This window comes from Manis pentadactyla, chromosome 5, assembly GCF_030020395.1.
Source record: "Manis pentadactyla isolate mManPen7 chromosome 5, mManPen7.hap1, whole genome shotgun sequence".
Taxonomy (NCBI): domain Eukaryota; kingdom Metazoa; phylum Chordata; class Mammalia; order Pholidota; family Manidae; genus Manis; species Manis pentadactyla.
This window is the reverse complement of record NC_080023.1, coordinates 30,464,525-30,492,182: the sequence shown is the minus strand read 5'-3', so window position 1 is coordinate 30,492,182 and position 27,658 is coordinate 30,464,525.

The following is a 27,658-nucleotide window of genomic DNA, read 5'->3' as shown; positions in this document are numbered from 1 at the left end:
ATTCCAATTCTCATCTACTTTTCAAAGTGCATGGCAATCAAAACATTTTTTTGAGGTGTAAGGGAATTAATAAATAATATCCCCTTTCCTGTCTGAGTTCAGAACCAATTAAAACACTGAAATGGGAGGCAGGGAGATGAATGCCCAAATATGAACTTATTATAGATAAAATGTTCCTGGAGGATGAGGGTTAGATGGGCGTGCTCATACTTCACTCTTGAGTGAGGTCAGTTAGCAACAGAACACTGGGCCACTGTCGTCCTGCCTGGCCGAGCTGTTCACATAAGTGTAAGGACAGCTCAGAAAGAATCTTCAGCAGGCTGACAGATCCAAAAAGAAAGGAAGGGGGTGGGCCGAGCAGAGCTTCTCCAGGTTCTTCTCTAACGATCCCATACACACTTCACTTCTTTAAGTAAGGGATGGAGCCTAGACATGCTGAAACTGCGCCATCTGAAAACACTTGGAGAAAAATAACTGCTCTACACTAACATATTAGTTTAATTCATCAATGAAATGACTTGAACACTTATTTATGATTTCTGGGAATTCCTGTGTTAGGTTTCAGTGATCACTCATGTTCTAATGGTCACTTTTTGTTCTAATTTTTTTTCTTACTGAAGGGCCCCCACCAGTAAGATGGCGAACTTCCGGCTTCTCTTCCGGGTCCTCAGTTCCCGACAGCACCACCTAAAGACCAAGCACCTCTCTCCCCACTCCCACTCCCAGCACCTAGACAATAGCCACCAGCCCCGTAGAAGTGACACCACAATCACCCCATGCCCCTTCCTATATAACCCAGCACCTTTCCCTAATAAAGAGGAATTCTCCGGTAAATTGCTGCTGTGTGTCGCTCCCTTCCTTTCATTGGTGCCAAAACCCGGGAGACGGGACACCCCAACTGGGCCCCATCTTCCCCCCGACACCAGCAGCAGCTTGCCCTCGTCCTCTTTTTCTGGCGCTGGCTCCTCACACTCACCACTCCTCTTTAGCCTTTGGGTAAGTTTTCCCCCGGAGCGGGCAGCTCTTCCCCGAGCTATCGCAGTGCCATTGACCGTGATTGTCCAGCAAGGCCCTGATGCTCGGGGACGAGGAGGGAACTCTCCCCGCCTCAGGCCTTCACGGCTGCAGCGGACCCCCAGGCCCCCCTCCAACAGCCATAAACGAGGTGACTCCTTTGCGGATGAGAACGCTCCCTTTTCCACTCCTTCCTTCCGTTTTACCTGCCGAAATCCATTCCGTCTGCCGAAAACTCCTAGTACTAGGTTCCTCGTGACTCCGGCACTCTGCCTTCTTAGAGGAGTCTGGGTGACGACCCACACTTCCTAAGAAACCGACTCATATACGAGTTTCTGCAGACCACCAAGGATCATCGGGGACGCCCTTTGTCTCCTTGCGGTCTGTTCCCAGTCCGAGGATCTCCGTTCGTCTTCCCCTGTTTGTTTCCTTCTCTGTCCTTGAGCCATGGGAGCCTCCTCATCCCTCCCTGGAAGTTCACCTCTTGAATGCCTGCTCAAGCATCTAACCACCCTCTCCCTAACACCTGATATAAAACCAAAACTTCTCCATAAATACTGCTCCCAAGATTGGTCAACATACCCCCTAGACAACAACAACCAATGGCCCGCAGGGGGAACTCTTGATCCTAACATCACGCATGATCTTTTTAACTACTGCCAGCGCCTGAAAAAATGGAAGGAGATTCCCTATACCGAGGCTTTTCGCCTCCTAGCTTGAAATCCCAGCCTCTGCACCACCTGTTCCCCACCCCAAGTTCTCCTAGCCTGCAAGCCGTCTCCCTCCCCTCCACACACTCCCAGTCCCTCTTCAATTACCTTTGACCCAGCCGATGAGCCTCCGTCATACAGGCTTCCCCCTTCGGCCCCTCCCCCTCCTACAACCCCTCCACCCTCCACTGCCGTCGCTGCTGCCTCCTCCACCGCAGAAGCCTCCCGTCCTCGCCCTTCCCCCTCCTCTCCTACAACAGCCCCTCCCCCTTCCTCTACCACTGCTGTCGCTGCTGCCTCCTCCCTCGCAGAAGCCTCCGTCCTGTCCCCCCTCCTCTCCTCCCTCCACCACCATCTCCTCCCTCACCTCACCCCCTCCGCCTCCGTCCCCCTCACCTTCCCCCCTCCCGCAGATCAAGCCTGAGCCTTTCAGCCCCTCTCTAACTAAGTCCCAGGAGCCTCCTCTGTCTTTGCCCCCTCAGACTCGGTCCCGAGGGCCTCCCAAAATTATTGCGTCTTTGACCCCATCACCTATCTCCCCCCCACAGACTGAGCCAGAACCCTTCAGTCCCCCTCAGACTCGGTCCCAAGGGCCTCCCAAAATTATCGCCCTCCTCCGGGAAGTAGCAAGATCTGAAGGCATCGTGTGCGTTCACGTCCCTTTCTCCCTAGGAGATCCAGCCCAACTACAGAAACGCTTAGGTTCCTTTTCCACTGATCCCACGACATACATCGGGGAGTTTCAATGGACCCTCCAGTCATACAGCCTCACACATCATGACATTTTCATGCTCCTGGCCAATACTCTCCTCCCTGAAGAGCATAGACGAGTTTGGGACTTCGCCCAAATGCACGCCACCGAAACCCACAGGACTGACCCCACCTACCCCCCTGGCCCCACTGCTGTCCCCGAACAAGACCCACACTGGGATTATAACACCGCCGTCGGTCTCCGCTCTCGAGATATTTTTGCCTCCTGCTTAATAGCAGGTCTAAAAAAGGCAGCTCGTAAAGTAGTCAATTTTCAAAAGCTCCAAGACATAATTCAAAAGAGAGATGAAACCCCCTCCAAGTTCTTAGACAGATTCACTCAAGCCCTATTACAGTATACCAGCCTGGACCGAGAAACACCTGATGGAAGACATGTGCTTATGACATACTTCCTAGCTCAAAGCTACCCCGACATTAAAGCTAAACTCAAAAAGTTAGAACAGGGCCCCACTACCCCACAGACTGAGATCTTAACAGTGGCCCTTAAAGTCTTCCATAACCGGGAAGAGGAGAAAGAATGCCGTAAACAAAAGGCTGATCAGGCCAATTTCCAAATGTTGGCCCAGCTGATAAAAACACAACCTGGGTGCCCCTCCACAAACAAGCCTCCCCCCCAGGAGCTTGTTTCAAGTGTGGAAAAGAAGGGCATTGGTCAAGGGCGTGCCCCTCCCCCAGATCTCCTACCACCCCATGCCCCAGATGCCACAAAAAGGGCCACTGGGGGTCTGATTGCCCAACCACCCGAAGGGGAGGCTGGATGAACAACCCCCATCCTAAGCCCGCCATAGTGGGGCTGGCAGAAGAAGATTGACGGGGCCCGGGGACTTCTCGCCTGACCATTTGCATCACCAAACAGGAGCCCAGGGTTACTTTAATAGTAGACGGTCGCCCCATCTCCTTCCTCCTAGATACAGGAGCCACCTTCTCAGTCTTGCGGGAATACCGGGGCCCTACCACGCCTGCCACTACTCCTATAGTCGGGGTAGGAGGTAAGCAGATTTTCCCATTAAACCCCCCCGTTTTATGCACAATCCAAGACAATCCCATACCTTTCTCCCACTCCTTCCTGGTTATGCCCCAGTGTCCCATCCCCTTTACTAGGACGGGACATCCTTTCTCTCCCCCATGTTTCCATAACTATATCCACCCACAGCCCCCAGTACTCCCTTTATGATGGCCCTCATAGCTGATGACCCCCCTCTACCCAATGAAAGCTCCATTTTCGCCCTCATACACCCTGTAAATCCCAAAGTTTGGGACATTACAAGCCCCTCTGTAGCTCTATGTCCTCCTGCCTCTATCAAACTACATGACCCCTCTCAGTATATCTGTCAGGATCAATACCCCCTAACCACTTCAGCCCTCATAGGCCTCCAACCCATCATCCAAGATCTCTTAAACAAAAATTACCTCAGACCCACTCACTCCCCGTTTAATACCCCCATATTAGCTGTTAAAAAAACCAACAGGTCTTTCCGCCTCGTCCAAGAACTTCACCTCATCAACATGGCCGTTGTCCCTATCCATCCCTTAGTTCCAAATCCATACACCCTTTTATCACAGATCCCTGCCTCAGCCTCCCACTTCTCAATCCTAGATCTCAAGGACGCATTTTTTTCTATCCCTCTGGATCCCTCCTCCCAAGATTTCTTCGCCTTCACCTGGATGGACCCATACACAAGACATTCTGAACAACTCACTTGGACAGTTTTGCCACAAGGCTTCCGAGATAGTCCCCATATTTTTGGACAAGTCCTAGCTCAGGACCTCAAACAGTTTCATCATGATCACTCCGAGTCCACCTTATTACAATACGTAGATGATCTTCTACTCTTCAGTCCCTCGTGGGAACAGTCTCAACTTGACACTGCTTCTCTACTTAACCTTCTAACTTCCAGAGGTTACCGGGTATCCCCCCTCAAAGCTCAAATCTCTTCCCCTTCTGTCACTTACCTTGGATTCCTTCTGTCTCAACAAAGAAAGTCCATTACCTTAGACAGAAAACGACTCCTCTCTGACCTGCCCGTTCCCAAAACCAAGACAGAAATCCTTTCCTTTCTAGGCCTGGCTGGGTATTTTAGAGCATGAATCCCTAACTTCTCCCTGTTGAAAAGACCCCTATATGACCTCAGCAAGGGCCCCCCTGAAGAACCATTATCATCCTCACCCCAACACTCCTTCATTAGGCTCCGTCAAGCCCTTGTAGAAGCTCCAGCTCTCCATCTCCCTGATTTGTCGAAACCCTTCTCATTATACATTCATGAGAGGTCCAGTCAAGCTCTAGGAGTCCTAGGCCAATATTATGGCCCATCCTTTGCCCCAGTAGTTTATCTCTCCAAGCAATTAGACCCCACAGTTCGGGGATGGGCCCCCTGCCTACGGGCATTAGCCGCTGGGCAGCTCTTGCAGAAAGAAGCTCATAAACTAACTTTCGGGGCACCCCTTACCATTCTGTCCCCACATCACCTAAAAGATCTCTTAACCTACAAAAGTTTACAGACTCTCCCTCCCTCCAGACTCCTGACCTTACTGTCTTCTTTCCTCCAAAATCCAGACATTCCTTCCCTCCCTGCCAGCCCCTGAATCCGGCCACTCTTCTTCCTCTACCCTACTCTCCTCATACTCCCTCGCATGATTGCCTAGAAGCCCTTCACAACTTCCTTCTGTGCCACTCCACGATCTCTGAAGGAGCCCTCTCACACTCTGACCTCATCTGGTTTACTGATGGGTCCTCCTTTAAACATGAGGGCACCCACTACACAGGATATGCAGTAATCTCTCTCGAAGGCATCATTGAGGCACGAGCCATACCCCCTGGTACAACCAATCAACAGGCGTAACTCATTGCAGCCACCAGAGCTTGCACTCTGGCCCAGGACACATCTCTCACACTGTACACTGACTCCAAGTACGTATTCCACATTCTCTTGTCTCACGCGGCAGTATGGAAAGAACGAGGCCTCCTCACCACAAAAAGAAATTCCGTAACTAATTCAGCCTTAATTACTAAACTTCTAGAGGCTTCACAACTCCCACACTGACTAGGCATAGTCCACTGCAAATCACATCAGAAAGATGACTCCCCCATTGCAAGAGGTAACAACAAAACCGACAGAGTAGCCCGGTCAGTTGCCCTATCAGAAGACACACCGGACAACAATCTATCTGCCCTTGCAGTTTTAGCCTTATCACAAGACACCCTCTGTTCCCAGGACAAAGAGTCTCTCTTCTGCTTCTTACACGATCTGTTCCATTCCAGCCCCCAATCCTTGACCCATTTTTTACAATCCTTTTTTTCTCTCTCTCCTGAAGACAAAACCCTTCTTAACGAAATCACCCACAGGTTCACCATCTGCCAATGCACTAACCCTAATAGCCCCCTCAAAGCCCGACCCTTCCCGGCTCATCAAGCAAGGGGTAATGTCCCCACCGCAGATTGGCAAATAGACTTCACTAACATGCCCCCCGTACGGCGTACCAGATACCTACTCGTGTTGGTAGATACATTTTCAGGATGGGTCGAAGCTTTCCCCACCACTAACAAACGAGCGTCCGCGGTTGCTTCTATCCTCCTCACCCAAATCTTTCCTAGGTTCGGGATGCCCACCTCCCTCCAATCAGATAACGGCCCTGAGCTCACTGCCCAAATTATCCAGAACCTCTCCAAGTCGCTCTCACTCCCCTGGCATCTACACTGTCCTTATCGACCACAAGCTTCAGGAAAAGTAGAAAGAGCCAATAGGACTCTAAAGGACATCCTGACCAAACTGTCTCTAGAACTACACCTTGACTGGGTTTGCTTACTTCCCTTAGCTCTACTCCGCATTCGGGCCCTCCCAAAGAAACCTTCCTTCTTGTCGCCCTTTGAGATCATGTACGGCCACCTGATTCTACCCCCGGGGCTCCCTTCCCACAAAGGACCAATTCCTCCCAATATGGCCCTTCCGCTACTCTCTCTCCTCTGCACTGAATTGTAGAAATATCAGGATTGGCTCCTTCCTGATCCATCCACCTCCCAAAATCCTCCTGTCTTACAGCCCGGCCAACTAGTGTTTTATAAGCCGCCAGAGGATCGGCCCTCTCTCACCCCGAAATGGGAAGTTCCACACCCAGTTATTCTCTGCACCCCCTTGGCCACCAAGCTCTTACTGCCTGATAACTCTGTCACCCCTTGGATTCATATCTCCAGGTTGAAACCAAACACCCAGGAACCACCTTCTCTGGACACCCAAGACCCATCAGTCACAATCCATAGTCCTTCGGATACAGCTGAAGACGCTGTCTACTCTACCACGCCTCATCCCTCTGATCCCTTGAAACTCCACATCTCCCGTTCACCCCCTTTGCCATCCATACCCGAATCATGACTTTTTCCTCCTTTACCGCTCTCTTGCTTTTTCTCCTCATTCCTATTGTCTTCCCCGCCACCCCAGCCTCCTTTGTATGGCGATTCAAAGTAAGACAGACTTACACACAGCATCAAACAAAAGTTACTGCCCTCATTGCCACATCAGACTGCCCTCTGAAAGGCTGCTCTGAGCCTTTATACCTCCACTTTCCTCCCTCCACCGAGTGTTCACTAGCAGCTACCTTTATTCTCCCTACCTCTGCTTCCTCTATGACCAAAAACAATCCTACTGCAGGCGATGGTGAGAGACCTACGGGGGATGTCCCTACAGGTCTTACACCATTCACTACATGAGTAACTCCCAGTACCCACAGTATTACTCCTCCAACCGTTTCATGAAATACCCCAATGACTCATTCTCCTTATCAATCCCAGATCCCTGGGACTCTCAATGGGCCGCCAGGGTCACAGCCTCAGTTTACTATGGAGGGTCCTCGACCCCCCATGGTACCCTTCATATCTCTCGAGAGTATGTTCCCTCTCACTCCCAGATCTCTCAAGTTGCATCAGATATCGGACATTCCGAAAAAATCATTATCCAAACTCTTGATGGCACTTCTTCATCTTCTTATTCCTCCTACTCTTGGTTACAGCTTATTCAAGACACCACCATCTTTCTCAACCACACCCTCAACACCGCCAATTGTTTCTTGTGCACATCACTACAGCGCCCATTGCTGGCCGCCGTGCCCCTTAATATTTCCAACTACTCCTTCCATGCAGAAGGACAACCCCTCCGCCCCCTGGCAGACATACCCCTATGGGAACCAGAATACGCAGATAATCTCACCATCCACCACTGTGTAGGCCCAGCTCCACCCCCCTCCAGCGCACTTCACTGCCTCTCTATCTACACCCCTACCTCCGGCTCTAAGACTTTCACTCAACCGGGACACTTCTTTTGGTGTAATGGCAGTCTTTTCAACTCACTGCCTCCCAACTCCGATATACCCTGCATTCTCGTCACCCTAATCCCACAGCTTACACTTTACAGCATAGCAGAATTTCTTGAGCTCCAACCTCCCTTGCCCTCGCGCACAAAAAGGGCTGCTTTCCTTCCCATCATGGTCGGTATCTCTTTGACCACCTCAGCCACTGGGGCAGGGTTTTCGGGAAGAGCCTTGAGTCACTCTCTATGGGCAATTAGAAATCTCAACGACAAACTTGAGGGAGCCCTGACATCCACTGCCGATTCCCTAGCCTCTCTCCAAAGACAGGTCACTTTGCTAGCTAGGGTCACCCTTCAAAACCGGTGGGCCTTAGATCTGCTTACAGCCGAAAAGGGCGGCACCTGCATCTTCCTTCGAGAGGAGTGCTGCTATTACATCAACGAATCCGGCATTGTGGAAACTGACATTACCAAACTCACCGACCTTGCTTCCAGCCTCCACTCTGCTTCCAATTCCAACCCATTCTCTTCAATACTAACAAACCCCCTCCTTACCTGGCTCTGGCCCATTGCAGGCCCCATAATAATCATTCTTCTCGCCTGTCTCTTCTTACCCTGTATAATAAAGTTCATCAAATCCCAAGTTGGTAAAATCTCTAATCAAACTTTCAACCAGCTTTTACTCAGGAACTATCAGCTTCTGGCCACAGAAGATCCCCCACCCTCATGTAACCTCCTCACCACACGCTGAGATGGACCCCTCTCTCCGCTGGAAACTGTTCCTGGAAACAATGGCTGCAGACGCCTGGCTTCTGGCACCCGTATCCTCTTGGCACCATTGGAATCAACAAGTCTTCGACCTATGGTTACAGGGAACCTTCATTGATTTCCAACCTGAAGAAGTCCACATCTACTCGTCCTTACTGTGGGGAGTCCTATCAACCCTTTCCCCCCAATCCTCAAGCCCTCACTCCCTTCTCCGCCCCTATTCAGCAGGAAGCAGTCAGAAAGAAAGCAATGTCCACAACCCCATAGAGGAGAAAGGGGGGAATGAAGGGCCCCCACCAGTAAGATGGCAAACTTCCGGCTTCTCTTCCGGGTCCTCAGTTCCCGACAGCACCACCTAAAGACCAATCACCTCTCTCCCCACTCCCACTCCCAGCACCTAACCAATAGCCACCAGCCCCGTAGAAGTGACACCACAATCACCCCATGCCCTTTCCTATATAACCCAGCACCTTTCCCCAATAAAGCGGATTTCTGCGGTAAATTGCTGCTGTGTGTCGCTCCCTTCCTTTCACTTACTATCAGGTATTATCATCCCTCACTACATCTTTTCCATCAGTGTCAGGCTTTCTCCACATCACTGTCTTCTGTTTTTCTTCTACTGATTTCCTTTCTCATGTGTTCCCTAAATAAGCTTACACTACATTTTAAATTATTATGTGGAATAACCTAGGACTTTATTTCAGTCCCTCATTTCTCAGGATTTTTCCTGGGGCTTAGCAAATTTATTATCAAATTTGCCAATCAATATATATATCAAGCTATATACCAATGAAAATGAATATATGCAAATCTTTTTTCTTTCTTTTTCCCTAGAGAATAAAAAACTATATCTTTAAACTTGGAATTGGTGTCATTGTTAACTATAACACTAACATGACAGGATCTTCTAAATTGAAGTAGAAATTCATTATATCATAAATAACGGTACTATATTATGAAACATATGGATACTCATATGACAACAATTAAAAAAAAAACAATTACAAGAACACGAGTCATTGGGAGTCTAAATGCAGAGTGCCACAGTCACCTACACAAAGAAAGAAAATCTGCATAGTTGAGTAACCACTGTACATTAAAAAAGGAAGATCTTATTTTCATATGACTACAAATCTTGAGTTAAGCCAAACATACAAGTGAGGAATGGGCAGAAAGATGAAGATTCCAACAAGGTCTGAACTGAATTAGTACCTCACTCAGTTGCCTTTTCACAGGAGACCCTTTTTCATGTTAATGATATGATGATATTCATGTTTGTGGTATTGTATGAGAGAAGCCATATAGAATGAAGTCAGTGGTTATTAAAGGAGAACCAACATGTAATATAACTAGTCCCACCTTTGTGGAAGTTTTGCAAAGGAGATTAGAAGGGAATCAGGTAGGACCTAAAAGGAGATTACAAAGGAATAGTCTTGACTTGTAAATAAAGATGATCATGCTGAGCTTGACAACTTGGGAGCCTTTCAAGTGCCTATTGCATTTCCTGATAACTTGGTCTTGGCCATTAAAAAGAGACTAAACTGCAGTGATCCAAATAGAAGTACTGTTCTACCCAGGAGCTATGAGACCTAGCCCTTTCCTTAAAGGACTGACTTTTGGGTGGTGGTCATAGGGGACAGGCAAACAGGTAGTTAGAGATAATATTATATGTATTTAATTTTTAATGTACTTACTTAGAAGAAGTATTTCTTATTGTAAGCTGATTATTATTTTGAGTGATAGTGTGATATCTCATTTTGATGATCACTATTCTAGTGATTATGAAGTGATAATCATGTTGTGGTTTTGATTTGCACTTTCCTAAATATTAATGATGTTAAGCATCTTTTTATGCACTTATTGTCTATTAATATATATAATTTGATGAAATCCCCATTCAGATCTTTTGTCCATTTAATCACTAATTGTTTTGATATACAAAATGTTTGGGAGAGAGGGGTTTGGTAAGGAAAACAACTTTTTTGGAAATATCTCCCTTATTCAAATACATTGTATTAATGTTCAAGGCATTTCATTTATGAATTAAACTAATATGTTAGTATGCATTAAAAATCAGCTAAAATTATTTTTTGTGAATTAGAATGCTAGAACAATCCAAAGTAGGAGGTTGTTTGCATTATGCAGGAAGCCTGAAACACAGAGAACATGTCAAAAAGACAAACGGGAGGATAGGATTTCTACCTGCATGGATGCTTGGACTGCTGGGACTAAGCTCCGACCTGTTGCGTTTACTCTGTGAAAGCCATTTAATTGTTTTCTTTTTTAAATTACTGAATGGAGATCCTCTCTACTCTCCATGTACCTGCCAATGAACCCACAGAACTTTTGAACTTGGGCTGAAATCCATACACACTTCATCCTGCAATGATGATAAATGCAGTAAATAGCCATACAGACAATCTTTACCACTATTTTGGGGATTAAAAAAATGGGAACATAGGGTGAATAAATAATGTAAATGAATGTACTATCTGGGGAATGAAGACTTCTGTGGCTACAGAGAAATTATATCCAATTGAAAGGTCTTGGCCACTATTGAGCTCCAGCCAGTTGGTGCTACATGAAAATTTGTGCTCAGTATTTCTAGATCATCCAATTTTAAAGAGAATCTGGAAGTTCAGATTTTTATATAAAAATTCCCAGTATGTTAATATTGCATAGGCATTAAGATATAAAGCAACCAGTTTGTTACTCACTTGCCCCACCCCCAACTCCTATATTCTTCTCCTTTTAATTATTCATGGAGAGGGGGAAAAACTTGAGAATATATTTTTTTAGATGTCAAAGGTCTCTATCTATATATGGTTGCCCAATTTACAGCACATGTGACACTACAGTACAGTACCATAAGGGAAGATAATCTTTTCCAAAGGTGGTGCTTGATCAGTTGGCTATCTCTATGGGAAAAATATATCTTGACTCCTGTGTTACTCCAGCTGACCAAAAAATCGGCTCTATATGGATCACAGATCCACATGCAAAAGTAAAGTAATACAGTTTAGAGAAAAACGGAAAAATAGCCTCATGATCTTGGAATAGATTAGCTTTCTTAAATAGCACACACAAAGCACCATAAAAATAAAAATGATTAAAAACCCCTCTACTATGTTAAAATTAGGAGCTTTATTCATAAGAACATGCTATTAGGAATGCACCATGTGCATTAGCCCCTAACTGAAAACTATCCAAATAACCATAAGTAGTAGAATAAATGTACACATAATTGTATATTCACACAATGAAATACTATACAGCAATAAGAAGACCATTCTGCAATTAAATAAAACATGGAATCATGCACATAACTTTTAGTTACTAGATAATATATGGTCTTTTATTTCACTTATATAAAGTATATCATACAAAAGCAAGCTACACCATTTAAAGGCAAGACTAAAGGCAGTGCTTGAAATGGAGATAATGTGACTTCTGGGTTATTGGTAATACTGTTTCTTGATCTGGGTGAAAAAGTATCAAGCTCCATAGTTATGATTTCACTTTTCAATCTGTATACTGCACTTCAAGAAAAACATTTAAAATAATAAGTCAAGGGTCTTAGACTTTGTTCAAATACTATTTCTGGAAAGACTTGGAGCAGAATGGCCTTCAGGAAATAAACTAAAGAAGTTTAATCAGAATTTTGAAGTTTAAATCCCCAAAAGGAAACACTTTTAACAGCATGTTCATAGGGACGTTGAAATTTCCTACAACCTTTTCTCAGTCTGTGCCTTGTCTTGGCTCAGTGTTAGTTCTTCATTTTCTCTGTTTTACTGACTGTCCCTTATCTCTACTGTCATTTCTACTTTTAAAAGGAAAATGGTGTAGAGTCAGAAGTGACATTTGAATTCATGTTGCACATGGAACTTCTAAAAGTTAGATTTTGTTGTTGACCTGTGATTCTGTGAATTCTGCAAAGAATGTAGCATGCAACTGGGTACAAAATACTCGAGGAATAACTGGAGTCTGCAGGATGCTCCCATCCTGTTTTATATGAGATGTTCAGGGGCCGCACAGCATGAAGGTCAACTGTGTGCAGGCTGGAACCCACTATCTGAAGGCATCCTAGCTCAATGAGTCAGTGAATGTTCACTTCTCTATCTACAGAGTGGGGAAATTTCTAGTATGTAGATCATAGTGTTATTGTGACAATTAAATGAAATAAGGCCTGGAGAGTCTTGTGCATAAACAATATCAACATAAGTATTCAGGTATACAATTATTTTTCCATACTGTTAACACTTAGTGAAAACAGCATTGAATATGGAGTCAGCAGTTTAGGCTTACTTTTCTGGTTTACAATTTTCTGGCAATGTGAACTTATGTATTTAACTACATGGAACTTCATGGTTTTCTTCTACAACATGGGGAAAATAAGCCATAATGAGATAAAGCATGTCAAAGCATCTAGCTCAGCCTTGGGTCATGTGATAAATCTGTATCTTCTATGACAAATACAAATTCAACTAGATTACTAGGGAATAAAATCAGTGTTCTGCTCATATTTTTATTAATATAAATTTTAAAGCTGTATTCAGACATTAGTTTTGAGTGTTGTTATTATGGATGTTTGAAAAGGGAGATGAAACATTCCACTGACATTAAGAACTGTAAGAGGAGCACACCAAACACACCAAAGGAACATGGCCTCTGAGAACATGAGTCATAGCAGTGAAAATGGAAAATGCTATAGGAATCTAAAGCCCATGATTAAGATACGTTTCTTTGTCACATAACAAGGTCAAAAAATGGTTCTAAAAGTGAAGGAAAAAATGATAGAAATTACAGGGGCTTTACTATTTCAACAAAGTAATTGTTCATTTGGGATTGTGGTTAGAGTGAGATTAGCAGTTTGTTTTACTCCATCTATACTCTTTTCCCCTCTCCAATAATCTGGCCATGTCGGTCAGTATTCAGAAGAAAGCAAGGGCTTCTTCCTGCAGTAGGGCTTGCCTTTGGAGAGGGTGTCAGAAAGGATGAGTCACTCTTAGAATTGATTCCAGATAATCTGTTGCCAAGCTGCATTTGCTAATGTAGTCATCTAAATCCTGGTGTCCATGGAACACAGTGGAAGGTAAATTTGTCCTTGTCATTACATGGCCAAAGGCCTCTTTTAAAGGATAGAAGAAAATTAATTAGACTGAAAATTCATCCATAAAATGAAGGCAGGCTACTTGGGCAAAAGGGTCTAGAGGAGGAAGACTCATGTTAATCAGGAAACTCTTAGTTTCAGCCCAAGTAGCATACATTTGTGCAGAAGAGATAATGATTGTCATTATTTATAGTCCTGCAGTTGTCAAGGAAAAGCTAAGAATAATACTTCATCATTACTGACTGCACATGTAATGTTTACTCTGTCAGAATGTCACAACATTCAGGGATTGTAAAAGGCTTCAAAAAGCATTTAAACAAAATAAAAAGTGAGCAAGCTAAATTCTGGAAGGTGTTAAAAAGCAAATATAATAGTTGCTGTATGAAGTGCATTGAAAGTTAAATCAGGAAAGAGATGTCTTCCTCTTATTGTTGCAACCATCATAAGAGAAATATATGATTATACAGTTAAAAATTATTTACCATTAAGAGTACTTAAAATCTCAAATATACTTTCACTGTTTTATAGCAAGAAGTGAGTTTTTAAAGCTTACCTACAGGACGTGAAGACATTTCTTTTTACTTTAAAACTACTTTCATCCTTATGCATGACTACTGAGTAGTATGACTTTTCTGAAATGATAAAAATGAATCTTATAACAGAGAGACTAGGTTACTTGAAAGGGCCCCAGTCACTTTGCCTAAGGGGATAAATGGCTCTTTGAGTTGCTGTTTGCAGGACTTGGACAACTGAAGAAAAGACACAACTAACATAACCTCCCACCGGGAAAATAATATAGGTTTTGGTGTAATATACTGGAAAGAAAACTAGATTTAACTTATGGCAAGGAGTTTTACACTCTTTAATTCATGACATATATAGAGAAAAAGAGCCATAGAAATCAGGTGCTGTACGCTTCCTAGATATCATTCCCTTAAATGGGTCATAGAAAAGTGATAATTGTGTTTTCTCTGTGTTAATAAGTGCTGTATATGAACACTGTAATTAGAAGAGTAAGGAAAACAATATCTATCATGTCAAAGTATTAGAGCAAGTGATGATTGAATTACAGTAAATTGTGTGTTGGGAGACAGGGGTTGTGGGAATAAATTGCCTTTGCTTATGAAAGTATCTATATACCTACTTCACCACCAATGCTCTCAATCCCTCTTGATTAGATGAAACACCACAAAACAGTATCAGCAAAATATAATCAGCTTGATGGGTACAAAATGGCTCCATTGACACATCAAAAAAGACATTTAAAAAACTTTGCTTTGAGAAACAAATTAAATCCGTGTAATTGAATGTGCCTTAATTTTCACTTACTGCATTCAATTCTCCACTATCTTTCTTTATAGCCTGCATTTCTAGTGTTTGCAAAGAAAGCATTTAGTTTTTATTTACTTAATGAAATCTCAATGGGCAAGATAAACATTAATTCCATTCTTGAAGGAAATGAATTTGACAAGGAAAAAAAGGAGAATATTATTAGTATGAATTATCAAAACAGGACAGGGATATTATGGGTAAACTAAGCTAAATAAATGTGTTGAAAAAATTAAAATGTTGTAATTAGACTCTGCAAGCACTGTGCAAGGCACAGTCGAGAATGCAAATAAAATATAAGAGACAGTGTTTGCTGTCATTGAGCTTTAAACCTCATCAGGAAAACAAATTAGTTTTAGACCACTTTTCCATCATGCAGAGCAAGAGAATTAGTAGTGTTATGTTGAATGAATCATTTTTTACTTCAATAATTCAAATTTTTATTTAATTAAATTAATACTATAGTAGAGGACCTGAATGCCCCTTTTAGTAACTAATACTTTATCAGAAGCAACTACTCTCATTACTGCTACTCCCATCAGAACCCTGCCACCCTCCTACCAAGTGCCTACAATTTGCCAGGAACTGTTTTAATTCCTTTACATTTATGTGCCATTACTTTGTGAAACCACCCAATTGTGCTGTGGTAGTTGCAATTATTATCCATATTTTCACACATAAGTATCCCAGGGTATAAAGATATTAAAGTAATTCTTCCAAGGTTCTGAAAGCATGTGGTCTACTGTCTGAAAGGCAAAGGCTGAAGGATGTTAAATTCCCCCAACTGAGAAAACTAGATATTTTGAAGGGCCTCTGGCAACATATAGATACCAGGTAAAAGAAAAAACAAAACCTTTTATGTAGTTCTGTACTCCTAATAATTTAGGAAAATCTAAACCAGTGAAAAGGAACCTGACTGATGAGCAATGAGGTGTATGCCAAAAAAGAATAAATTATAATTAGTCTGACAGTAAATACCTCAATAGAAACAATGGACAATAAAGATAAGTTAGATTGTCAAAGTGCTGGGGAGGTCGGGACTAGGAAGTTATGGAGAGTATCAATCCAAAATTGTGTGCCACAATCACCTTTCAAGAATGAGTGGAAAAAAAAATGTTTCAGATAAACAAAATCTGTATTTGCTACTAGCAAGCTGTGACTGAAGTACCTTCTAAAGGATGTTTGTTTAAAAAAGGACAGTCATCCAAAAGTAGATTTTTAATTGCAAGAAGGAAGATTGAGCAGAAAAATTGGTAAGCAGAAAATTAACCAAACTTCATCTATATAGAAAAGATCTATTTTTAAAAAAGTCCAACAAGGAGGAGAAAAGAAAAGCAAAAAACAACAGGTCAAATGGAAAGCGTACAGTAAGATTGTAGAAATAAGCTAAAAATATAGCAGTAATAGCAATAAATGTAGATATGCTATATTCACCAGTTAATAGATTAGTATTATAATGATAGTGGAAGACTGGTACAATTACATTATATTTACAGGAAATACACCTAATCTGTAAGGGCATGAAAGGTTGAAAATGTCAGAAGGAAAAATATTTTTATCCATATTAATACGAGATTAATGCCTTTAAAACAAAGGACATATTATTTAAGAAACAAAGCTCTACATAATAGATCAAGAAAAATATTTAAATTTTCAGCTGATATGTACATACAAAATAGCCTTAAAATGTAGAAAGTCAGAATTGTTATATCTGGTAGGAAAAATTGGCAAAACATTATCACGGGAAATTTGAAAACCTATCTTTTCATTATTGCTAAGACAAGTAGACAGCAAAAAGTTGGTCAAGGTATACAATAGTTGAACAACACAATTAACAAACTTGAATTTATATAGAACTACACCCAAGAATTAAGAATACACTTTATTTTCAAGTACATATAGGACATTTATAAAAATGAACATAGCATAGGCCATAAAGTGAACCTCAAAATTTAATATATCTTTAAAGTACCTATGAAACATTTTCTAAACATAATGCATTTATGTTTTTGAGTTTATCCTTTTATTATTTTATGTTAGACAATTTTAAAACATACTTCTAAATGTTTCTACAAACAAAGAATTCAAAGCAAAATGAGAATTCATAGAAGTAAATGGTAATGAATACTACATGAAAAAACTTGGAGGAGGAAGTGAGTATGATACTTTTAAGGGAATTTAGTCTTGAACTATTTACATTGAAAGAGAAGAAAATTTACAAAATATGAGCTAAGTGTCTAAGTAAAGAAATTACAAAATGAAAAAAGAAGAATCAGCCCAAAGGTAGTAAAAACAGAGGTTAATAAAAATAAGAATGTATATCAATAATAGAAAATATAGATAAAAAGGATTCAAAAACCAGAATTTAATTCTTTGAAAATACGTACAAAGCAGACAAATATATGAAAGACAGTTGATCAAGAAAATAGGAGAGAAGACCCAAAGAAGCAACATTAGATTAAAAGACACAAATACATATATACAGAGATTTTAAAGATGAATAGTAAGAATAACTTCACATTAATACATTTAGAAGCGATAGGGAAACTGGACAAATTCTAGAGGCCAAGTCTCATCCACTTAATGCTTTGCACTAATCAACATCATGGTTATCCTCAAGTAATAGAACACTCTATTTAATAAGAAGTTCATATTTTTTGAAAGTTCTTAGCAAAAGCAGATGTCTTGAATAGTTACCTAAACATGGAATTATGGATTTAAATCAAACTTTTTTAGCATTGTTCAATCCAGTGTTTTTGAGATGCAGTTTTCACTGGACCATGGTCCCTTAGTGCCAAGTACTCATTGTTCTGTTTGAACTACCAGGGCTATAGGTATACAGAAGTCCCCGAGATATAAGGAGCTGAAAGGTGGAAACCATCTTCTGTCTCTTCTTGAATATTTCAAAAGCTTAACTCTTACCTTCCTCTCCAATTCTCTCTTCCCAATAAGGAAATGCAAGAGCAGAAAGAAAGTAATTGGAATAAGTTTCCCTCTAACAATTCACTCTAAAGTTTGGAACAAAAATAAATAGAGCTGAATTTCATCGTCTACTTATGTGAAATTTGAGTTTTGGGAAGTCATGGCTAAAATCAGAAAGTAAGTTGTTGGAATTGAACTCCAGTGTATTCTGTTCTTTGAAGTGGCCCCAACTGGATCAAAGTGGACCAGTAAAGGAATAATAAATATGTTAAACATTTTCAGCAGTTTAGGATCTGAAGTTAGACAAAATGACTTTGTAAACCTTAATTCACCAGTGATCAATTGTTTGAATGCTTCTTTTATAAAGTAGGGTTGATAATAGTACTCTGTCATAGGAGATTGATAAGGAATATACCTAAAGTATTTAGCATAGTGTTTGGTACATGGTAAGCACTCAATAAATGTTAATTATTATATATATTATAGAGAAAATATTTTGTATTTACTGACATTAAACATGTTTAAATATATCTTTTCTAATATAGGGCATTTGCCAAGTGTACTTTAATCTGAGATTATGCCTTTTCTATTACTTTGCTGCTCATGTATTCCCTTTTGTATTAAGTGATAGTGATAGCATTAGTTAGCGATATTTATTTTTTAGTCTAATATTCTTACCTGACAAAAGTAAATATCGAGGTGAGGGGAGAAATATGAGAAAGAAAGGCAGGGTTGTTATCAGTAATATAATGCCCTATAAATTGTGTAAGGAGTAACTTTAAAATTGTAAAAATAATTGAAAACATCAAGGCTTGCTAGGAGAGGATGGAGTATAAAAAATATTAGAAAAGGCTAGTTTCATCAATAGATTTCTCTAAAACTGCTCTCAGAATGTCAAACATATAAAAACATTAGCTAATTCCTTCTCTGTCACTTGATCAATCTATGGTATAAAAGTTGGAGAAAAACAAATCCAGCATTTTGCACCTAAACTTTTATAGAAAGCTTTTGTGTAGATCCACTAGAATTTAGGAAAAAACCATATGCTTAGCTTGTATATCCTAATTAAGCCATGCCTTCAGTAAAGCCTTCAGTGTTTTATCACTCAGATTAATTAGAACAACTCCTGTCCCTTCATTTTACCAGATTTTAAAGATTCTCCATGGGCTTGATGGATCATGTGGACAATTAAGCAATACAATATATATCATTAAATAATTATAATTTGTCTATATTGTTTAAGTGTCAATAGAGCTTTGATTATATTTAGACACTTCAGTTATTTCCAAGAAACAGAATTTTGTATAGTCCTGTTACAGGGATGGGGGTCTTTGTCACTTCCCCTTTGGTGCACTGGGTAGAAGACAGTCTTATTTAGCAAGGTGGAAGTATTCTCTCAAAGAAAGAGCCTGCGGCCTGAAAGGTCAGGACTAGCCCTGTTATCTGAGTGCTTACTGGTTTTATAGGAAAGTGTGAGGGATGAGTTAAGATGGGGCTAGTTGATTGACAGGTTCAGATTATAGAACTGTTCTGGCTCTGCATATGCTCTTACCCATAGTGCATATAGAAAAACCCATGGGGGTGGGAGGTGGGGTCTAATGATCATGTGCATGGGCCAAGGGTCATTCTGTGTCCTTGTGTAGGCATCAGCCTTGGGAATTTCCCAGCTCTGTCTTACCTTTAGTTTTAGGCAGAGTGGGTGTAAACCCGCCTAGAAAGGTTACTGCCTTCACCTCTCCCTTCCCAGTCTTCTCTGGAGAAGGTGTTTATAAGATGAAAAATGGTTTGACACTCAGCAAAAAATGTCTCAATCCATTCAAATTTGAAGAAGGAAACCACCAAGCCAAAGAAAGATATGGCATACCAAACTTTTTCTGAAACACAGAGTATTGGTTTTCTAAACGTGCTAAAAGGGATGGCATAAATGAAATAGGAGAGAAGCTTTACGACAATGACAGTTGTCAGCAATAAGAATAAAACGTGTTGCCTTTTCATGACTTTCTACTCACACCTTGAAGTAGATTCTTCTAAGAATTTCAAGTTGATTTACGACTGAGAACACTTTTCAGTAATGTATATCCAAGATATTTGCCTTTACATATTCTACATATATAAAATGCGAGGGATCTTACTACAAAATTATCTTCTAAGAATTTTAAGATTTCTCAAGTTACAGTTGGTAATTAAATGTGACTGTCTTAAAACATGTCTGTGTATTCTTTGATAATTGTCTCCTCCATAGTTGTTGTGTAATAACCAGCTAGTTATTGTGTAATAGTCACTGATACATTGACAATTATAGTTACAAAGGAGACAACTTCTTATGTCACATATTTATGAGTTTTTCAAAAGTGTTTCTCCCAAGTCATATTTATACTTTAATGATGCAGTTATTTGACCAAAGTAGTCAAAGATATCTCAATACAAATTTAAGGACACATATTTATGGGCAATGAATTGAAGGAGTTACATAGTCACTAAATTTTTCTATAAAAGGGACATTAAGGGACTTTTCAAATTTTTATTAATCATAAAATATTCATCTAATAGGCAGATGAGTCCCAAGTAGGTATAATCAACTTGAAAGATAGTGCATTTAAACAAGAAACATTACTTACTTTTATTTACTAAGATTTTAATTCTAGTCAGTACCATTTTTCATACTATATAATACTATTATACTATATTATGAATGTCTTTTTACTTATTGAGTGACATTCCTGAGGGCACTAGGATAAATTCCTGGCAGAGTAGATCTCATATTTGTTACTAACCTGCATGACAGGCATGTATGTCTTAGAGGATGCTTCACACAACAGTGTGAAAGTTACGCTCTGTTATATTTCTAATAGTTTCATTTCTGCCTTAGTCTTCACCCCAAACTGTGGCAATATTGGGGATAGGAGCTTTGCATTCATTTACTCCATTTTTATCTCTGTTTGGTATATCGCTGACACCATAGAAGGCATTAAGTTGAAACTGGGTTGGTATTATGTTTGATTGGCATCAACTTGCCTTAAAGAATTGTAAGAAGAGGTTGCACTTCTCTGGTAGGGCTTGTTGAGGTACCTTGAAGGAGAAAATCAAGCTCCTGTTACTGAAGTTTTGCAGGGCGGTTTTCCCCTCCATTTCTCTCCTTGTTGTTAATGTAAATTAAAAATAGGAGTAATGACCTGTCATATAAATAATTTATCATCCCAAGGGCCTTACTATATTTATTTAAAATCTCTATTGAAAAGAATATAGCTCTTGTCAGTGTATTAGTCAAAAAAAATAATAAGATCCAAATATTCTATCTCTAAAACATTTTAAGTGGTAGACAGTGCCCAAGGTTAAGCATTACTCTCTATAGAGACATTCCAATTTTAGAAACTTTCCAGAACAGACATAAAATAACCTTACTCTGATTAATCATACTCAGACAATTTTCTTTAGCATTGGCTACCAAAATCTTAAAATATAGACCACTAGCAACCTGGAGGACACTAAAAGGAGAGTGATGGGGATGGAATTGGCTCCTCTCATGTCATTTGGATATCACTGATTGCGCAGAGATGTTAGTCTGGAGAGGAGAAGTTTTAAGTAAGATAAAACACTTTCACATATTTCATATACTATCATTAGAAATAGAAATTACACTTTGTGTATATATGTGGTTCTGGAAGGCACAACTGAGGTTACTTGTTAGGATGGAATTTTAGTGAGTGTATTAGACTAGATAATATCTATGGTGCCTTCTAACTATTTGATTCCATTACTTTATAATCTATAAATTGGCCCCAACCACTCTTTAGTGTTCTCCATCTATATTAGCATCAGAAGCCTGCCTATCCATTTATCTAGATAACCATCTACATTCATTTAAAAAAATCGTCCTTGTTGTAGGTTCTTACAGGAGAGGAGATAAATATATGTGGTCAATCTGCCACACTAATGACATTTCCTACTAATTTCTTCCTAGAAAAATTGCAATTCAATTCTAACTGGGCATTGTACATCTGATTTTCCCAGTATATAAACATTTCGCTCCAAAAATGCCAAATGCATTCCTCCTAATCTAAGTTCTGATCTTGTCATTATCTTACTCAAAACAATCAACAACTAATTACTTATATGGAAACAGCTCATTTAAATCACAGATTCAAAATTACCAGTATCATTTCTGAACACAATTGTCCATGTATTCTATACTTCATTAGAATATATTATGTATCTTACTGTACTATGTAGTTTACTATATTATACTGTATAGCTTACTATATCTCTGCATGGATATTTAACTTTCCTTTCTCAAGGACTTTGTGCTCTTTTTTCTGCCTAAAATTACATTGTTCTTTTCTCACCAGAGGAAAAGAAGAAAATGGTAAAAATCTTTCTTTTTTCACTAGACACTCAAATATTACTTAATTCATGAAAACTTTCAATTCTCCACACCTTCTGACTTTCAAAACTGGAATTTTTTTTTTTGGTTATCATCTTTTATCATTTTTCAGGATCTGTGTCACTTTTTAAAGTGTCAGGTGTACAACATAATGATTCAATATGTCTGTATATTGTAAAATAATCAACACGCTAAGTCTAGTTAACATGTTACCACACATAGTTCCAAAATTGTTTTTTTTGTAATAGAATATTTAGGATCTGTTCTTTTAGCAACTTTCAGTATATTATACAACTTTAGTAACTATAGTCACCATGCTGTACATTATATCCCATGACTTATTCATTTTAAAGAATAATTGTACTTTTTGATTCCCCTCACCTATTTCACACACACCCTGCCCCCACCTCTGGCAATCACCAATTTTTTCTCTGAATCCTTGATTTTTTGTTTTTATTTTACTTAGTATAATGTCCTCAAGGTCTATCCATATCAAAATGGCAAGATTTCATTCATTTTAATTTTCCATTGTGTGTGTTTATGCACCTATCTATATCTACAGGTCACATCTTCTTTATCCATGTGTCCACTGATGGACACTTACCATTGTTCTATGGCTTCTTACGTAGCCATATCTTGGCTATTGTACATAGTGCTGCAGTGGACTTGGAGGTGCCTATGTCTTTCTGAATTACTGTTTTCATTTTCTTCAGATAAATATACAGGAATGGAATTGCTGAATCATATGGTAGTTCTAGTTTTAATTTTTTGAGGAACATCCATACTATTTTTCATAGTGACTTTGCCAATTTACATTTCTACCAACAGAGCACAAGGGTTCCCTTTTCTCCATATCCTTGCCAACACTGGTTATTTCTTGAATGTTTGATAATAGCCATTCTGATTGGTGCGAGGTGATATCTCACTTTGGTTTTGATTTGCATTTCCCTGATGATTAGGGATGTTAAGCATCTTTACATGTACCTCTTGATCATCTGTATGTTGTCTTTGGAAGAGTATCTATCCGATCCTCTGCCTGTTTTTCAATCAGATTTTTTTTTTTTTTTGCTATTGAGTTGTTTGAGTTCTTTATAGGTTTTGGATATTAACCCTTTATCAGCTATATAATTTACAAGCATTTTTCCCCATTCAATAGGTTGCCTTTTCATCTTGTTTGCTGTGCATCTTTTTAGTTTGAGATTGTCCCACTTGTTTATTTTTGCTTTTGTTGCCTTTGCTCTTAGTGTCAAATCTAGAAAGTCATCACCATCGCTAATGTCAAGGAGCTAGCTTACCACCTATGTTTTCTTCAGGGAATTTTGGGGTTTCAGGTCTCACATTCAAATCTTTAATCCATTTTGAGTTAATTTTTGTGTATGGTGTAAGATAGTTGTCCATTTTCATTCTTATGCATGTATCCTGTGTCACTTTTTAAAATCTATTTGGCGTCTTAGAATTGTATGGTGAAATTATCCCCAAACTACTTGTAATTAGGGATTTTTTTAATTTTCGTTTTTAGCATAACTGCTCAGAGTCAAAATTCAATGCTTACTTGTTGAATTGGATTGAAATTCAATATGTAAACTTCCACATATGAAGTAACAGTTTTTGAAAGTCAGAATTTTCACTTGCTTAAATGGTTTGTTAATCCATGCCCCTCATAATGAACTGCATGATTCAGAAGGGTTTTTACTTAAACTACATTCATAGATAAAAAGGACTGTTCTTCCCATGGAATATTTGCACAAATAACTCTCCTTTCTCCAATAAGCACTCAACAGCTATTAAACTAAAAATGTTATCACTGTGTACCTATCAGGCAGTATGGTTTAAAAAAGGCTTAAGAAATAAATGAAGATAAATCCTTTTTTAGGATTTATTAGGTTAAATCCAAATTATGTCTGCTTTTGGTATGTGAAGTTTATTGGAGATTGTTTCTATTGAAAAAGCTAAAAGAGAATTGGAGAGATAAGGGATGTTTTGAAAACCAGTGAAGGGAACAAAGGAAATGTTCTGGAAAATGTTTCCTCTAATTTATATTGACAAAATGTAGATTAAATTTATATTGAGAAGACTGAAGTATTTGCAGTTTTAAACAGTAGCAAGCTAAATAATAAACATGATGATCCTTAGCTTAGAAAGTATATTAGATTTCTCCATAAGGTGATCTCTAGACCAGCTAGATATGTGCCCTCATTTTGAATTATTCAAGTATGCTTAAAAATCTTTCTCAAGACATTTGTTTGAATTTTCTAGTGTTTTAGGGTTTGACTTTTGGTAGAAACTGGTAGAGCAGAGGAGGTGCATGGTATGGAGAAAGGCTAGTATCAGGAGACATTCAAAAACAGCACAGGGCATGAATACATGTCTTGAAGCTCAAGGACTGACCTGGAAGATGGTAGATTCTGTTCCTTTACTGGGGTTGTTGAGAGACTTGGGAGTAACATTGCTAGTAACTGGATATTGACATATTTCTAGTTGTATCAGAATTTACAGAGCTGTTGCCCTACATTTAGTTTTAAATTTATAATATTTGAATTTCCACAGGGGTGGAAAAGACAACTAGAATTGAGATACCACTCCTCCCTATTTAAAACCCACTCTATTTTTAAAAATTCCAACATTTCCGACTAACTAACATGGTTTGACACCATATTATGTTAAAAAACAACTATGGTTTCTGAAATAAAACTCTCCAGAAAAAGTCTGTAGTATAAGTACTAGTGGTATATTTCAAAATCTTTCCCTCCCCCTGGGAATCATAAAAAAATAGAAACAAATAGTAAAATAAATTTTGCAAATTTCCCTTTCAAAATTCAAAATCAGCTGAGACTGGCCAAGCCATAGTGAGAAGAGGAGTGGAGAATGTCAAGGGTTCCTGAAGGCAGCAGATCCTAGAAAATGATCCCAGAGAACACTCCCTAGTTATGGAAGGTTTATTCTGAGAACTATACCAAATATACCAAATTTATAACAACCATAGCAAGAGCTGAGTTGAGCAAGGATGAGATGGAGCAGAAGCAGAGCGTGGAGGAGCAGAGGAGGTGCATGGTAAGGAGAGAGGCTAGTATCAGGAGACATTCAAAAACAGCACAAGGCATAAATACATGTCTTGAAGCTCAAGGACTGACCTGGAAGATGGTAGATTCTGTTCCTTTACTGGGGTTGTTGAGAGACTTGGGAGTAGCATTGTTAGTGGCAAAAGCTATCTCAGATGTGGTTAGAATCAGAGAAAAGAGGAAGTGAGCTAAATACTGCCTCTGTGGCAGGAGAAAAACAATCTCTTCTTTAGGAAACCTGAAAGGTTAATCAGGGCTTTCTCCTCATTGATTCATAATGCCCTATAAATATCATCTAGCACAGGATAATCGAATATATTCAAAAATGAGTAGAAAATAATAAAAGAGGAGAAGAAAAAGAACTGACACTTCAGCCATAGAAAGAATGGGAAAAAAAACCTTTAGGAATAAAACGAAAATGTATAAAGAGATTTTTTTGAAACCCCATTTTTAGACTGTATATGGCTCAAAATAGAAAAAAATTCTAGTATTTCTATACAAACTGAAAAAAATCATGAAATAATTGCTTCTAAGAAGATGAGCAAGAAACACAAATTCAGGGACTTAAGAAATTGTGAGACAAGGAAAGAAGAGGAGATGTGAATGATCTAAAAATACCAATTAAAAGAATGTCAGACACAATTACGTGTTTTCTACAAGGAACCCACATTAAGTATAGACTCAAATAGATTAAAAGTAAAGGAATGGAGGAAGATATACCATGAGACTAATCAAGAGACAGCTGGAATAGCTATATTAATTTCACATAAAGCTGACTTCAGAACAAGGAAGATTATTAAGGATAAAGAGGGGGATTACATAATAATAAAGAAGTCAATTTTCCGAAAAGACATAATAATCATAAATGCACCTAACAACAGATCATCAATATAAGCCAGGCAAAAACTTATGGAGTAATAGACAAAATCCACTATTAAAGCTGAAGAGTTCAACACTCTTTCAGTAATTGATAAATCATGCAGGCAGAAAATCAGTCTGCATACAGCTAATAGGAACATCACTATCAGTCCACTTGCTCTAATTCACATTCATAGAGTAGTCCATTCAACAGCAGCAGAATAAACATTGTTCTCAAGCTTACACGGAGCATTCATCAAGATAGACCACATTCTGGGCTAAAACTGTACCTGAACAAATTTAAAAGCATAGAAGTCAGGCAAAGTATGTTCTCACACCACACTGATGTTCAGCAGAGGGGATGAATCTTTCAGGCCAAATCTCTGCTGGACTGATTCCAGAGAACCGTGACCCTGGAAGCCACCACATGCAGCACTGGGAGCTGGGAGCAGCCAAGACCAGCCTGAGAGACGCCCTGGGCTCAAGGGTGGTGGGTATCAACCTGGGAGGGAAGACCCTGACAGGCCACACAACAGGGAGAACTAGTGGATTCAAACGAGTGAGGGAGTATAAGGAAGCTGAGGAGTTTTCCTGAGACTGGAGAACGCCTTAGCCAAAGACTAACTTACTATTAAGTAAGTAAGGGATGAAAGCCCGGAGGCAGTATTGACCAAGCTGTAGGCACAGACCACAAGAGGCCTGAGAGATTGATTGCAAAACACACCCTGTATTCCTACCCTTTGCAGTGTAATTTTGCAACTATCTCTCCAAAGGAGAAGTCTGTTAACTGACCCCCTGAATGTGGGCTGGCCTTGTGACTTTCTCAGCAGAGTTGGGCAGAAGTGACAATGTGCCAGCTTCAAGCACAGACCTCATGAGACCTTGTTATTTCACTCTCCTGGAGTTCTGTTGCTGATGAAAATCAGCTTGGTGACACGGCTGCAAGATGAGAAACCACCTAAACGCCGTACCACGTCACTCTCACTGAAGCCATACCGGCCCAGCCAGCCTGCAACCAGTCCTGACTCAGATCAGCAGAATGCTCACCACCCTTCAGTTCAGGAGAAACAGTAAATGGTTGTTGTTAAGCTGTAAGCATCGGGGTTGCTGGTTACTTAGCAGGAGCTAATGAGACAAGAGATCTGAATATTCAGAAGAAGGAAGGGAGGCTGGGGGAGGGAGAGGAATGTCCGAGGTGACTCATATTTACTTAGTGTGTAGTCCCCACATCCCCTGGTGGTTAAACACTGGTAGTAAAATAGGAGCTAAGTTAATCATTCCATCAGTTTGAGGTCACAATAATTATTTACAAGTTAGAGTGTCATCATGATTCTTGGGGCTGATAATAACAACTTCAGTCTTCAGATTACAAAGACTTGTACAACCATTATGTCACCTTTCCATTGAAAGGGTAATTTCACCAATTAGGAAATAGGTTT